Genomic DNA, 12,334 nt, shown 5'->3' on the forward strand with positions numbered 1-12,334 from the left:
ATAATATAAATATGTTATTATACATTGGACTTAAATATGTTTAGCATTTTTGTTCATTATTATAATTATTAATGTAGTTTATGTTAACGAGTAAAGTATGCTAATTGGCAAATAAATTCTTTATTTCTCCATAAGGATAAAGAATTCTATGCTAAAAATGTCTTTGAAATATTTCATTTTAGATTTAAGTGTTTACAATATCTTGCATTTTGTATTGTATTTTGTACTTGTATTTATTTGTTTGTTGGATTCTTTTTATCTTCTTTTTAGTATGTTAGTCTGTATTTGTAACCTCCACCATATGTCACTTTTTTCTTTTGTTTTTATATAATCTAGATGATATTTTTTGTTAGACACCCTAAAGTTTAGTCGAGGGACTAAATATATAAACACAGTACTACTGCTACTAGTACAATAATAATAATAATAATAATAATAATAATAATAATAATAATAATAATAATTTTTTACAATTGTAATACTTATTTTAAGCCAAACAAGCACACAAACACAAACTACACATGTAGTTTCACATGAAGCCCGATAGGTGGCAGCCGAGGATCAACAGTTGCATTTGCGCATGAAGCGTCAGACTGACTTTTCAAACCGAAGTGATGGAAAGATATTTATTCAGATTCCTTCAAATTTACTCTCTTGAAAATGCGCCCCTGACCAGCTTATGGGTCAAGTTCACCGGTTTTGCCATGTGCTGCAGGTGTCAGTGATTGTGTGACAATTTAACACCGGATTTGGCATAAAAACAAACAAACAAACAAGCAAATAAATAAATAAATAAATAAATAAATAAACAAACAAACAAACACATCTATAAACAAACAAATAAATAAATCGATAGATAATTAAATAGATCAATAAATAAATAGATCAATAAATAAATAAATAAATAAATAAATAAATAAATAAATAAATAAATAAATAAGCACAATATAAATACAATATATACAATTTTTGCCCCCAACAGAGAGTTTTCCAAAGTCAGCAACTCTTTATTAATCAGAATTTTTTCAGAAATAAATGAGGGAAATGTTTTCTGTACTTCTTTAAAAGTGGCTGACTGACAGATTTACAGACCCAAAGATTGACTGACTAATACGACTTGTTTGATTGATTGACACTGTTGTATTTTTAGTTGATTTCCTCATCACCAGAAACAGTTTGGTCTACATTTTGATACCCATTAATGTTAGATTAGATTTAAGCAGCTAATGCGATTCTTTGATCATTTGAATGTCTATGTGATGTATTGGATTAACGAATTTGTTATGGATGTGAATATTTGACTGACTGAGTGATACTGTGAGTAACTGACAGACGTACTGACTAAATGGCTAATTGACCAACAGACTATTTGTTTGACTGAGTGAGTGAATGAATGACTGACTTAATGACTGGCTAATTGAATAATTGACTAATTGAATGACACATTTAATTACAGAATTCCTGACTGACTGACTGACTGGCTGATTGAATAAATAAATGAATAAATGATTGATTGAGTGGTTGGTTGAATGGCTGAGTGCTTGGTTGATGTTTGATTGATTGGTTAATTGGTTGGTTGGTAGGTTGGTTGGTTGATTGGTTGATTGATCCTTTGGTTGGTTCCGTTGATTCACTTAAACATGAATTATGGGGCATGTGGTAGCCTAGTGGTTAAGGTGTTGGGCTAAAAATCAGAAGGTTGTGAGTTCAATTCCTACGTCCACCAAGCTGTCACTGCTGGGCCCCTGAGCAAGGCCCTTAACCCTCAGTTGCTCAATTGTATAAAAATGAGATAAAAAATGTAAGTTGCTCTGGGCAAGGGCGTCTGCTAAATGCTGTAAATTAAATTAGGGTCCAATTTTAGCAGCTACCAGGATTCCCCAGTTCCATGTTGATATGAATATCTGACCCAATAGAAATCCAAAAAGTTTTAGGGCTCGTGCGCGCTCGCGAGAACTCATACTAAGGCATGCAATAGATTTGAATATTTAAGCAAAGTGAACACGGGCCATTTCTTCAGCAGCCCGCGCTCGGTGTTGGCGGCGGTGGGAGGGGTGGAGCGGCGGAAGTTTGCGCGTGAGGGAGGGACGGCACGAGCGAGCGAGCGAGCGCGTGCTTGAGGCAGACGGAGAAGCTTGGAAACGCACAGCGCGCGCACCATCACCACGGAGCAGCGCCCTGATCACCAAAGCTCAGGACGAGGCAGCAGGTAAGAACTGACTTTAATCTTCTGTTAGTTATTTAATGGTCGCCTTGGTGCAGGTTTTATACATGCACAGCTAATTAGAGTTACATTAATGGCGCTGTCAGGTGTTCATTTAACAGGCTTTACTAGGAACTGAAGAAACATTGAAGGTGTTACTCAAAACTCTATAGTGGTTGTTATAACCAGATATTGTGCATTGTGTTTAAACAGCACCAGATTGTTCTGAGAAGGTGAGGCATTATCCATAGCTCTCCACTTACTCAGATGACAACAACCTTTTAATTAGCCTAATAATGACAAGATAACAATAGGATTAAGTTACACTATCAGCCATGCAAAATGTGTGTGTGTTACACTCATGAGAAGCATTTTGAAATTTCAGAAAGCTTGGTAGTAATTTTTGTTGTTGTCGCTTTATTATTTATATATTTATATATTTATTTTTTAAACGCGCATTTTATTTGGTATTCACAATAGAAAGGATGTTTATTCGGTTTGCACTAAGTTTTTGCACCATTTTCAAAGACCACATCCCACTCTGCTCCTGACACAAGTGCACTGCTTATCCGCCTTATGTTGGATCATTTGGGATTCGGCGCGTGTCTCCGGTAACGTCGCGCGCATCTGCCGCGTAACTGCGCGCGCCTTTATTAATTCATGCGCCAGTCATTTAATCCATAAGAGCCTAAGGATACAGCACGGTGTTTCCCTTACAACATTGCGATTTAAACTTTTCACTGCGGGGAAATTCCAGGCTGAACATCATATCGTATCATATATCATATCATATGATATTGTAGATCCAGTGCCTAATTTTGCTTGAGCATCCTGTTGAAATAAAAAATGGAACTGTTTAAGATAATTGACAGGTGCAGACTGCTGACACTGTAGAGTTACACTCAGGGATGATGCACCAACTTATTTTATGTCTGACAGAATATCAGGGTCAATGGCAAGGCAGTGTGTCACGTACTGTACATTCTCAAAATAATTTGACAGACATTTTGTAATCATTATGGAATCATGTCAAAAGTGTAGGCTGAGAAGACTAACACATTTCTTAAAGCTGTATTTCTTAGTGTACTCTATGCAAATTATTCAGCACTTAACTTTCTTTCCTGGCTAGCTTCATATGGTAGATAATATGGCATAAAGATTGGCAGAAACTTTACCCCTTCTGTATAGATACAACATACGACACTAAGGACAAAGACACATGCTAATCCGAATATATCTATACATACCGTATATACACTTAACGTTCACTTTAATAGGATGTACACATGCCCGTATATGCAGTCAGACTGATAATGTGGCTGCAGCACGATGCATAAAAATCAGGCAGGTCAAAAGCTTCAGTTAATGATCACGTCAACCATCAGAATGTAGGAAATCTTACGAACTCTTACTTTCGCCGTGGCATGATGGTTGGCACCAGATGACCCAGTTTGAGTACTTCAGAAGCTGCTGATCTCCTGGGATTGGTAAGAGAGATCAGAGGAGAATAACTAGACTGATCTAAACTGACAGGAAGTCTATAATAACTCAAATAATCACTCTTTACAACCGTGATGAGCAGAAAAGCATTAATCCTTAATGTGTTTTGGCTAGTCTCTGGTGGCTTATTTCTGTCCTGTGTCAGTATACATTTTTTATTCCATAAATAAATACATTTTTCAGCTACATAGGAATTGGGTTTAATTGTTTATTGTTATGTTGGGAATTCGATAAATCTAGCTGGGCCTCCAATTTATTCACTTAATCCTGAGTGTGTGATTTAAGCATGCTTTGTTATTTTATAAGAAGAGGATATTGTCACATATAGAGTGCACTAGAGTGCTTGAGAGCCTGTTTGTAAGCTGGGGTTAGAACACAGATTGAGCCATGTCACACAGCCAGGGTTCCTTGTAGAAGGTCCGCGGTGCGACGGTCAAATGTCACACACGTTAATGGCATTAAACAAAACACAAACCATCTGTAAAAGGTTTATGTTGGTTAAATGTAAGTTGTATGCTATCCTTTAATTTTTATAGAATTGAACCTTGATCATTTTTCTCCTTCTGGTTAGATGTTAAATTATATCTCAATGTCCCAAGCTCTAAAGGAAACCACCACTATCCAACCAATCAGGGAAAAGAAACATCTCTACTTGACAGAACATAAATACAGAAAGCTGCCCTAGCATTCAGATGTTAGCTTTTCTGCAGAGGCTGAACCGTTTTTCACACTGAACCCTTTTGGGGTGTAATATTTGTTTCCGTTTTCAGCTTCTCATTTCAATGCAGATTTAAAAATGTTTTTTAGCTATTTAGTAGAAAGGGTAAAGTTGGCAGATAAAGGTTTATAGTCAAGTGTTCAGTGCTTGGGTGGTGTGAAATTACCATTCAGTGTGTGATGCATATAAAATCTGCCTGCAGACTGAGGCTGTGATTTCGAGTTATGATTTAAAAGTTGTTCTGCATCATAATGATGTCTCATACAAAGCCATAGACCAAAAAATATGTGTGTGTGCGTGTCCCTGGGTGTGTTTCTGATCTGAAACTGAAGCCCCACTCTGTCTGAGTATCTCACATCATGATTCTCTCCAAATCTACTCTGAAAATCATTTTCCAGAGGCAGAGAGAGAGACAGAGAGAGAGACAGAGAGAGAGAGAGAGAGAGAGAGAGAGAGAGAGAGAGAGAGAGAGAGGAGAAGCGAGCGATCATTTGAAATGAAGCCTGGATATCTGGCAGGAATTTTGAAGGGCAGCCACAAATGAAACGCTCCGTCATGGGGGGAAAAAAGAACGACGGAATCTCAGATATAGTGACGCTTTGGCAAACTCGGAGAGTTAAAGTCGAGATAAAATAAACGAAGTTGCTGGAGAACGGATAGAGACGATAGGGGGAAATGGTGAATAGTCATGAACAATAATGACTCTTGCTGGAGAACCCTGTACCTGACACCTCTCTCTTGTTTGGTTAATTCATCTCTTTCATCTGCTGATCTCTCTCTCGATCTATCTCCCTCTCGCTGTGGCCCGTCTGCGTGAGGTCATTAAATCAGCCGGCTCACTCAGCCAGAACAGGGAGGGAATGAGAGAGGGGCTTTGTGTGTGTGTGTGTGTGTGTGTGTGTGTGTGTTTGAGATGATGGTGCCTTTGCCCGGCCTGTCCTTATATCTCTGTGAACCATCATGACAGTGAGAGGGAGATGGACAGACGTCAAAGAAGACCATAAATCATTTTAGAGGTGTTTTGACCTCATGGAAGTCAGTGTCATGTCCCCAAAGCCCTACACACACATCATTATGTGTGATTATGTGTGATTGGGCTGCTAATTGAGCAAAGCTGTGGACTAGAAATCGTCTTCTTAAATCTGTGTGTGCGTGTGCGTGTGTGCGTGTGTGTGTGTGTGTGCGTGTGTGTGTGTGTGTGTGTTTGTGTGTGCGTGTGTGTCTGCTTAGAAATGACACACGGATTATTAGGATTGAGGAAGGCAAGACCATTATGATAGTATGATGTGATGTATACATATTATGGACAGTTTTTACATTTTAGGATATTTACGGTAGATTGTGTTGAAAATAGGAACTATCACTAGGAACCGTCGAACTGTAATCATGACAAGCTGCATGTGAAGCCTCACTGAAAAAGTGTTAAATAAATAAATAAATAAAAACACACCCTCTCCAACGACTTTTCCATCGGGATCTGATGCAAAACCCGAGTGCTTACCTTTCTAAAAGTCTTCTAGGCACCTTCTATGATAGTGAAGCACTTTGTTGTGGAGTTTTAGATCCACCAGAGGGTTTCTCTACAGGTGTAAGAACCTGAAGGACTTTTAAGCATTCCAGATCTAGTGTGTTTAGGATCTTTTTGTAGTTTCAAAGGATTTGCCATAAAAGAAAGCGTATAAAAACCAATAACGGAGTCAATTTTAAATGGTGTATGTATATTTTATCTATCTATCTATCTATCTATCTATCTATCTATCTATCTATCTATCTATCTATCTATCTATCTATCTATCTATCTATCTGTCTGTCTGTCTGTCTGTCTGTCTGTCTGTCTGTCTGTCTGTCTGTCTGTCTGTCTGTCTGTCTGTTTGTTTGTTTGTTTGTTCGTTTGTTCAGTCATTTATTTATTTATTTATTTATTTATTTATTTATTTATTTAATGAAGTGTTTTTCAGGAAATGCTTAGAAAAACCCGAGAATAACAAATAAAACAAAAAATTACGTATAACTAAAAAAATGAAGCTATTTGCCTAAGGGAATTCCTTGTTTTTAGGGGTTTAAAGGTTGCCAGATGTGCACAGATTCACTGCTAATGTTGAGAGACTGCATCCGTTTTCTCACTTCTCCTGTAGGCACAGCATTGTTACTGATATTGGTACTGTAGTGTGTGTCACGTAGGTTTGCATGTGTCAGGAACGGCAGCGTCAAGAGGCTTTTATACAGTTTGGTGTCATGGTTTGTTACAGATTTGGTCCAGAAAGCAAAAGATTTCCTGCTATCAGTGGTACAGTGATCAGAGACTGATACTGATGAAGGATAGACGATAAGCTATTACAAGGTGGAGCTCCAGTTTGTGTCTAATAAAGTGGTCAGTAGTTGAGAGAGTTACACTCATACCACACGCAAACACACACACACAGAAGGTCTGCTGATGGATGGTACAAGACGATGACTTATTGTTCTGTTTTATTCTTTAAACCCGAACACCGTGAATGTTTTCCACGTTAAATCTTTATGTCTACTGATCTCGCTGAGCCCGACATGGCTAAACGTGATTTATTACACACATGCATGCTTCCTTGCGAATCCTGTGAATTGTGTACGAGTTTTGGACTTTTATAGGTAGCGAGAGAGAGAGAAAAGAGAGTGAAAGTTGTGTGAGAAAGGTCCTTCGTGAACGCCCTCTCCTGCTCCGAGAGAGCTCAAAACTGCAGGATTTACGGCGTTCAATTATGGACCGGCTCATAAATAATCAGAGAGAGTCTGACCATAATACCTGTTCACTCTTGGCTTTACGGCATGACAAATCCTCGTTGTTGGTATTTATGTACCAGCTGACAGCTGTGGGGAAGTGTGTGTGTGTGTATTTCAAACCCTTTAAACCACAAGAATTTTTTTTTGAGACTATTAATGATGTAATTGTCAAGCTGTACTATTTCCACTCCATGAATGAATGAAACCTCTTTTCATTCATTGATCTTCATCCTAGTCAGAATCGCGATGCAACATCAGGTAGTGAGGCGAGACAACATCATGGAGGGATGCCGTGTCGTGCCATCGCAAGGCACCTTGCACACACACACACACTTTCACATACTCAACAGAGTAAATCTGTAATTAATTAATTAGGTGAGACGAGACACTAAGCTGAATTTAGCTTTGAAACGGGGAAACCTGTAGCGTCGGTGCTAAATACTGTACATGAAGTGTCTCTTTCCTTTGTTATTAAACGAGTCTGTTAAATAGTAATAGCATGAATAGTGTCATCAAAACAAGTAGCGTATTCTTCAACTACACCTTTCAGCAAATACACAAACTTTACCCAGGCTATTATTCTTGGAATTTGAACACGACTGAACCTAAAGCCGGGCAGCTTAGAGCAAACATGAACCAAGCGACTTTAGAAGCATCGGAGAAGTGTGAACGCCTTCAACACACACTCTGGCACAGTTTGCCTCAGATTAGCACAGTTCGACGTCTCAAATGTCCAGTCGTGACATTTCTATCGTGATAAGTTAAGAAATAGCAGTTCCATCGCAGGAGCAAAAGAGAACTGATCTGAATTCATGAATTTCTGAATGAAAGCGTCTGAATACAGAGTTTTTACATCAGTGGGTTTGAGCTGCTATGTGGAAATAAACATGGACGTCTCCACGATACACAGGTTTTGTTAGTAGCACTTTACAGTGCACTGCAACAGCTATATATGTTTGAAATGACAATAAAAGCTTCTTGACTTGACTCGACTGAGCAACATTGCCAGCTACAATAATTGCTCCTGAGTTTATGATATGACATCATATGCTGAACTCAGGGTTGGAATGAACGCATGTTTTTTTTTTTTTTTTCCTTTCGTCTGAGATATGTGCTTTAATCGAACTCGGCATGTTATTGATCTTTCCGGTTCATATAACGAGAAAGATTTTGATCCAATTATCAGTGAATGACGAAATGAGAACGCTCAGACTTTTACACCGTACAGTATATCAAGGTCAAGAAAACATCTGTTAACTAGGACCCTTCTTCCTTCACTTGATGGCTTTATTGCTCCCATCCAGCTTTCCACTTGATAAATAAATGCCCTCTTCTCTTTCCTCTCCTTTTCTCCATCCATCCTGACAGTTTATTTTGTGGAGAAATGATAGAATAAACTTAGAAGCTTTGCAGGATGAGCTATGAGACAGAGAAAACTCTTCTCTAACTCCCCGTTCTTCTGAAGGCTCATCGATCCATGGTTTTTCGTCAGGCTGATGTGAATCACCCCTAAATTTAATTCGTCAGAGTCAAACCACCACAGGCACAAAAACAAGTCAGAATATTATATTATTTATAAATATGTCAGTACAGCAGTACAATGAGGTGCAGGTTTCAGGATTGTTCCTCAGGTGCGGCATGGATTTAAACTCTCCACCTCTACACCCAGGTGAAGGTTTTCCTTCAGAGCGGCATGTTTTATTTAAAGGCTTAATTATTATTATTATTTTTTAAATATACGATCATTTTTCTCTTCTGAAAAACGATCTCAGATGTAGTACAATTATTAATCATTTTCCAATTAGTTTCACTGTTAGTTACTCAATAATTCATAGTATTTACTGGATAATATGCTTTAAGATAAATAATTAAGTGATAGTAATGGGGTTCATTCATTTTCACGCATTCCACCAACACCAGGGAACCCCCCCCTTCATTAATACGACTGTATCAGATAAAACGATTTAAAAACCTTTAAAACAATCATCACTAAGTGAGAAGAGTTTGTGTTTGCCGGTTGAAGCTAGACCTGATGTAATACATAACACACCGACCAAAGTAACACCATCAGTTAACGTTAAAAAACTTTGTTTGTTTAAGACTGCAAATGATTTTGCCGTTCATTTTCACCCCAGTATCTAGTCACTTTAATGCTTCATGGAAACCATGAAAGTAAATTAATCCCATAAGGTACTTTCCACTATTTGTCTGGTCTTGTCTTGTATTGTTTTCTGCCCCAACCACACATACCCCCCCCCCCTCCTGTCATCGGCTAGTTACCTGATTGTGTTCACCTGTTCTGTGTTTCTAATTAGTTTGTTTATTTACACCCTGTTGTGTTGATGTCTCACTGTGCAGTTCTGTCCAGTCCAAGTCATGTTCATAGTGCCTGATTTTCTTGGATTAGACCCTCTTTTTACTCATTATAGATTAATTACTCTTTGTTTATTTTGCCTGCCTGTGTTTGAACCCCTACTATGGAATCGGATAGGGTTTGAATCATGGATTTGTCACAATAGAGCATAGACAAAGTTATTTTCACATCATTCCTCTTCCTGCAGATGAGCGCTAAAAAGACAAATTAGGCAACTTCAGTAGCAAAGCGCGGACTAGAGGCCGAGGCCGTGTACGTTGTCATCCCATGTCTATGCTGATAAAAGTCAAGATGGATATTAAATGTATGCTGTATTTAAAAGTACAATAACATATTTGTTATAAGCAGAAAAAAAGATATCTGAGGTTAATGGGATATTCTTGGCTAAGTAAAAAAAACAGATCTTGAAGATATGAACAAGTGATGAAGTAGTTTATACTCGCCACATTATCCGTAGGCTGAAGTTTTTTTTTTTTCTTTAAAAGACTTGATCCATTTATAATTAGACTGCCAACAGCAGACTTAACGTCCAATTCCCTTCCATACTTTCACACCACTCACTGTCTCTGCTCTCTCTCTCTCTCTCTCTCTCTCTCTCTCTCTCACACTCTGTGTGAATTCTTTCAATTTTGTCCGAAGAAAACTGGAAGAGACAAAGAAATGCACCTGCTTTTTTGACGTCATCTTTCAGACTCGGTCCTCTCCTGATTATAGACACCTGTGCGGCTCTTAAAAACTCTGACACACAAACCTAGACACAAACTTTATCGCTTTCCAGTAGCACAAAGCTTTGTAGGAAAACAAATGTACAAACTTTGTCTGGTTGCTCACAGTCACACAATCCCTCATTATCATAAAGATCGCAGCAAAGAGAAGAGCTGTGCCGCATGCCTTTATTTTATCACTTAGGTTATAGCAGCTATAAACAGTTATTAACTCATCAGCCTTTCATTTATTCTCCTCTGTAGACGGAAGAGAAGGAAGACTAAATAATGGCACCTTGCAATGTTACATACAAACTAGAAAGTCTTCTTTCTGGAGAGCTGTTGAATTTTTTCCATTTTCTTCCCTCAGTTTGCTCCTGTTTGGTTGTGTCCATGTTGTGTGCTGAATGTCTTTGTCATGTCTCACAATACAGTGGTGGATAATATAAAGCTCATATCAACAGAGCTAAAAACACACGTCTCGCACTGAAAGCCGATAGAGTCCTGACTTATTTTAGATTGGTCTCACAGCCAGAAAATAATTCATTTGTTTATACTGATTGAAAATGCTTTCCATTCCACTGGTGTACTGGTTAAAAAGGGTTAAATGAATGAGAATGAGTGCATTTACTGTATATAAATCTTACATCTTGCACTACGGTCATATCTGTGCTCGTTATAGGAAATAAATCAGCCGATCGTAATCGGGTATTCAGCAGCGCAGAGGTATAAATGAAAACGGCGTAAAGACCATATAGCATCCGTGGTACTTCTATAGTCGTCCCTCGTTCAGCAGCTCCTCCTTACGCAATTTATACGGAGAAAAATGTCTCAATTCGTTTGTGATCGGAGGGAATAAGCGATTGGTCTTTCACTGAGGTTAAGGCAACATAAAACTCATACTGATACCAGCGAGAGAGTGGGGATAAGTCCTGTCAAATACAATCCTACTGCAATCAATAACATCAAGTGGGAGTTTTTTTTAGGTTGGATCCACTTCTCAGGGGAGAGAGAAAGAAAGGAAGAAAGCGAGAGAGATATGATTTTCATTTCACCGTTATTCTGAAGCAGCAAGCAGAGAAGGCTGACTTTTAAAGTCCTCAAAACTTTTTTTTTTACTGCTTCAGAGGCTGATGATGGTGTTTAAAAAATTAATTGATTGAGCGCTAACATCACCCCAACCAGATGGCTTTGGCAGGATATTAAGTTTTTATGGTAGACTAAATTGAAAATGATTACAATTGGGCTGTATTGATAGCTCAAAGTTAAAAAGTTCAGCAGCCCATGTAGAAGATTACTGATGATGACATTTCAGGTGTTTGAAATGAGTTGGATGTTATTTTGAGGTCATGCGCAAGAAAATATGTGAAAATGTGAAAGAATGTGAAAGATTAGTCAGGTTTTACTGCAGCTGCTGTAGAGAGATGTTTTAAAAAAAATCTCTGCATCATTCCTCTGCGTGCACTTCGTCAGAAGGAGAGGAGAGGAGAAGAGAAGAAAGGGACGGGGCTGATGGACGCCGTCTCCAGACGAGCAAGGATGGATCATAGAGGGTGAAACTGAGGACAAGTCAGGAAGTAGAGAAAGAACAGCGTGGTGATCTACACAGGCTTTGACAGAGCCAGGAGACAGGGGACTGTATCTGTATCCCACTGTTCTTTTGGGTTTCAGCCTGTAATCACCACAGGATTAACCCGGCTACTCAACCTTTCGCTCTGTCTGTCTGGGTCCGTTTGGAAAATTTGTAATTCGCGACATATCAGCCACAGCCAGTACAATCAGCATTTAAAATCAAAATAGTCGTCTAATTAAAAAATAGATCGCTGTTATAAGAATAGATTTTAGATTATTAAAGGTAAATAAGTAAAAGTAAAACACAATAAAATATGCTCTTTTAGGAAAATAATCGACAACAGAGACTTATCACAACGTGTTTTATTCAGTGTATACCTCAGCAATTTTTAAAGATTAAAAAAAAAAAGTTAATGAGAAGAACGTTAACTTGCGTGATTTATTATAACGTTATATAAACTTGTATAAAAACTTTTAATGCTACAAAACGCTGATACTGGAGACTC

General features: G+C 38.3%; 1 protein-coding gene across 6 annotated transcripts in view; it reads left to right on the forward strand.

The window, feature by feature from the left end:
• Positions 1 to 2,070: 2,070 nt before the first annotated feature.
• Positions 2,071 to 12,334, forward strand: part of cdh23 (cadherin-related 23) — a 188,305-nt gene continuing 178,041 nt past the window's right edge. For 3 of the 6 annotated variants that reach the window (XM_047813033.1, XM_047813035.1, XM_047813034.1), the window contains exon 1: positions 2,080 to 2,209. The gene's annotated coding sequence lies outside the window, so the exon portion shown is untranslated. Of the gene's footprint in view, positions 2,210 to 12,334 lie in introns of all 6 variants that reach the window. The other 3 variants (XR_007140498.1, XR_007140499.1, XM_047813036.1) reach the window with 2 other exon arrangements.

This window comes from Tachysurus fulvidraco, chromosome 4, assembly GCF_022655615.1.
Source record: "Tachysurus fulvidraco isolate hzauxx_2018 chromosome 4, HZAU_PFXX_2.0, whole genome shotgun sequence".
In the NCBI taxonomy this organism is placed as follows: Eukaryota; Metazoa; Chordata; class Actinopteri; order Siluriformes; family Bagridae; genus Tachysurus; species Tachysurus fulvidraco.